Source organism: Leptonychotes weddellii, unplaced genomic scaffold (assembly GCF_054177405.1).
Source record: "Leptonychotes weddellii isolate Sample4059 unplaced genomic scaffold, ASM5417740v2 HiC_scaffold_14884, whole genome shotgun sequence".
NCBI lineage: Eukaryota > Metazoa > Chordata > Mammalia > Carnivora > Phocidae > Leptonychotes > Leptonychotes weddellii.
Window position 1 is genome coordinate 1 of NW_027729969.1, and position 4,274 is coordinate 4,274.

Below are 4,274 nucleotides of genomic sequence, written 5' to 3' on the forward strand. Positions count from 1 at the left end.
ACCACAAGAAAGACAATGGCCAAAAATTCAAAATTCATACTAAATCTGATTAAGGCCTAAAACAGATTTCACTTTGCATTATCTATAAACACAGGTTTTGCTAAATTAAATATAAGATAGCACACTTTATTAAACTTAAATGGAAGGATAAAATTTTCTTCCAGTTCTTCATAAAAGTCAGCTGTAAGTCATTCAGAAGAGTCAAGCATTTTTTTTATTACTTGACTTTGTTTTATTTTGCACTTAAAATAATTTCTACCATATTTTGTAATATAGAGTATCTGCTCTCCCTTAGCCTCACTACTGCTATTGTGTTTTTATAATAATCTCTCTCAACTCTTCAATCTTTACATTCATCTTGCCCTTCTTAAATGAATTCTTCCCCCCACCCCCTCCCTCATCTTCACATCCATCTAGCTGTTCTTTCCAGTTGTTTTCTAATTCTTTCCTTCCATAATGGCATACCTAAGAATTGTTTACTCCCACCAACCTTTATAAATCTCAATCTGGTACTTACCTCTCTGTTGTTATTATATTATTTCCCCTTATGATCTTGAGGACTTCCATTTTTTCCTAAGATTCTTTTCATTATAAGGATCAAGAGGATGGTATGTGGAAAAAAAATAGGGAAAAAAGCTAAAAACAGAAAAACTTACCTTTATAACACCATGGCCTGCTAACGACTTGACAGAAGGTTTTGAAAAAGCAGGACAAGAAAAGTCATTGGCTTTGAATGGTGGTTTGTAAAGAAGTCCAACTATATTTTCATCTTCATAATCAGAATTATCATGCTCAGATAAAGTTCTACCTCCTAGTGTTATAAGGCCACATTTTGTTCCCACTTAGTAAAAAAACAAAATAAAAAGAACGTGAAAATATCTGTAATTTCGAATTACTGAATAATACAAGAATGGACAAAAATCAGTGAATAGCACGTCTTCAAATAGCTTACCATTCTTGAATTGCTCAGAAGCATTCATTAGCACTCTTAAGTTTGGTTTGGGGACAGTCTAGAAAAAAATTAATAGTTTTAAGGATTACAAGTATCACATTTGGTAAAATAATTATAATATTCCCCATTATCAAATGAGCACCACTACCCAGAGAACACAGGTTTTGGAATCATTCAAATATAGATTCAGATCTCAGTTCTGCCATTTACAAAGCCTATATTTTCTCCTGGGATGAGGATTATGAGAGATTTAATAGCTAGTCCCAAAATGTTATTTTCCTTACCCCTGATTATTATATAAATTCTTCTTCAAAAAGTTAAAAATAAAGCTACCCTACAACCCAGCAATTGCACTACTAGGTATTTATTCAAAGGATACAAACATAGTGATCTGAAGGGGCACCTGCACCCCAACAATTTACTTTATAGTGAAAAAATTAAATTCTTTAATACAGTTTTTATAAACAAATAAATGTAGAGTGAGAAAAGTCAGTGTTATTAGGGATATATTATGAACGAAAGCCTCTGTTTTAGATGTATTTATAATATATATGTAATGTATATATTTACAATATATACGTAATATATATATTTATAATATGTAATTCAAAAAATTTAAGAGACTTCTGTTTATAGTATATCCATAATCATATTTACATATACTGAAAAATATTTTTTCCACTTACCTTTACCTTATCAGTACCTGAAAGTTATAAATTATTACCACAGAGAGAAAAAATTAGAAAAACAAATGTTTCTAACACATCAACTTTCCACATGGAGAAAGAATTGGTAAAGAGAATTCTAAGTAGAAATGTACACCTTGAAAGGATATATCTAATGAGACACAGATGGGGTTAAAGAAAAAAGTTGAGGAATTTTTATCTAAAATTCTGAGCTCATGGGGCGCCTCGGTGGCTCAGTCGCTTGGTTAAGCGTCTGCCTTTGGCTCGGGTCATGATCCCGGAGTCCTGGGATCGAGCCCCGCATCGTGCTCCTGGCTCTGCGGGAAGCCTGCTTCTCACTCTGACTCTCTCCCCTCTCATGCTGTTTCTCTCTCTCTCAAATAAATAAATCAATAAAATCTTAAAAAAAAAAAAAAGAATTTCTGAGTTCACAATTAGAGGATACTAAAAAATATACTGTAACCTTTTTTATTTATTTATTTCCTCAACATCATTCATTTGCACTTATAAATCTTAAACATAAAAAGGGAATATAGGGTGTCTGGGTGGCTCAGTTGGTTAAGCGACTGCCTTCGGCTCAGGTCATGATATTGGAGTCCCGGGATCGAGTCCCGCATGGGGTGGGGGAGGGGGAGGGGCGCATGCTCAGCGGGGGGGTCTGCTTCTCCCTCTGACCCTCCCCACTCTCATGTGGTCTCTCTCCCTCTCAAATAAATAAATCTTTTTAAAAAATAGGAATATAAATTTGAGCCATATTTTTAAAAATTCATGTATTTAATTATGACACACTATGCACATTACTTATAACATTCCATTATACAGAACTCCATCTGTCTGCTCATTTATTCACATTCAAAAAATATTAAATTATTTCTTCCAAGCAAGACTTTATTCTAGGTGTTCCAGGAGATGCACAATTATGTTTCCTAACATCCAGTAGCTTATAATGATTCAGGGGCTTTAAAATGAATATTTAAATAAGAATGAAATTTTAAATTGTAGAATCTGATACAAAGATTGAGTAGATATTTTTAAAAACTGTAGTATAAAAGATTTCTGAAATTGGACATTTTACCATATGGGTATGAAGAGCCTCTGCTTCTAGAGCTGATTATTATTTTAGGCAAAACATGTATTCTTCACTTAGATAAAGTTTTAACTATACTCTTAAAGGAATTATTTTGAAAACACAGTGGAATACCTTGGCAATATAAATTTTGAGAAACAATTTAAACTTCTGAATTTCCACAATTTCTAATATTATTTTAGTCTAAATGTACAACAAAGGATAAAAATAGAGAAAAAAGTCTTTTGTAAAACTACATGTTACCAAGGGAAAAAATGTCCGCAATAATTGAATCCACTAAAGATTTCATTTAGGCATGAATATTATAAATGTCATATTAAGAAAGAAAGAAAACTCATGTTAAGATAACTAAAACTCACAGAAAAATCTTTATCCTTGACCAAATATCTTATTTCCTCCATTATGGAAAAGCTTTTCCCAATGTAATTTTCCTGTCATTATAGATTTTCCAGCCCACTTTTTTCAGCCTCCACCTTTAGTATTTACCAGAGTAAAAAAAAATTAAAAAAAAAAAAATTTCTACAAAATGGTTTGTTCTGACCCACTTTCCATTACAAACATAAAATGATGATAGGTAGGCCACTGCTAAATTTTAAGAGTAAATAATATACAAACTAAATTCAGAGCAGGAAAACAAATTTCACAAGAGTACTTTACCTTGATATCAAAATTAAAGTCTTCATCATCTGATGTAGGCCATGAATCATCAGTACCAGGTTTAATAGAAATACTTTAGAGCAAAAACATACAACAAAAAGAAGTTCATTAAAAAGAAAAATCGAATGAAAGGTCAGCTATTTACTGAATGAAGTTTCTTGATATACTTAAAATTTGGCCTCTGTTTTTGTTAAGTTTTTATTTTAAATCCTGTATCATTAACATACAAGTGCTGTATTAGTTCCATGTATACAATATACTGATAGGGCAATTCCATACATCACCCAGTGCTCATCATGACAAGTGCATTCCTTAATCTCGATCTCCTATTTCACCCATTCCCCCACCCATCTCCCCTGTGGTAACCATCAATTTGTTCTCTATCGTTAAGAGTCTGTTTCTTGGTTTGTCTTTTTTTTTTTCCCTTTGCTCATTGTTTCTTAAATTATTCATGAGTAAAATCATATGGTATTTGTCTTTCTCTGACTTCACTTAGCATAATACTCTCTAGTTCCACCCATTTCATTGCAAATGGCAAGATTTCATTCTTTTCTATGCCTGAATAATATTCCATTGTGTATGTATATCACTTCTTTACCCATTCATCTATCAATAGACACTTGGGCTGACTCTTGTAAATAATGCTGCTTACGTAAACACAGGGGTGCATGTATCCCTTTGAATTGGTGTTCCCGTATTTTTTGGTAAATACCCAGTAGTGCAATTACTCAATTATAGGGTAGTTCTATTTTTAACTTTTTGAGGAAACTCCATACTGTTTCCCACAGTGGCTGCACCAGTTTGCATTCCCACCAACAATCCAAGAGGGTTCCTTTTCCTCCACATCCTCGCTAAATTTGTGTTTTTGATTTTAGTCATTCTGACAGGTGTG

General features: G+C 32.8%; 1 long non-coding RNA gene across 1 annotated transcript; it reads right to left on the minus strand.

Moving 5' to 3' along the window:
- Positions 1 to 740: 740 nt before the first annotated feature.
- Positions 741 to 3,814, minus strand: LOC145718384 (uncharacterized). The gene is made up of 2 exons (XR_014141767.1): positions 953 to 3,814; positions 741 to 841 (listed from the first exon to the last, which is right to left on the minus strand). It is a non-coding gene; the product is annotated as an uncharacterized LOC145718384 (long non-coding RNA).
- Between the last annotated feature and the right edge of the window lie 460 nt (positions 3,815 to 4,274).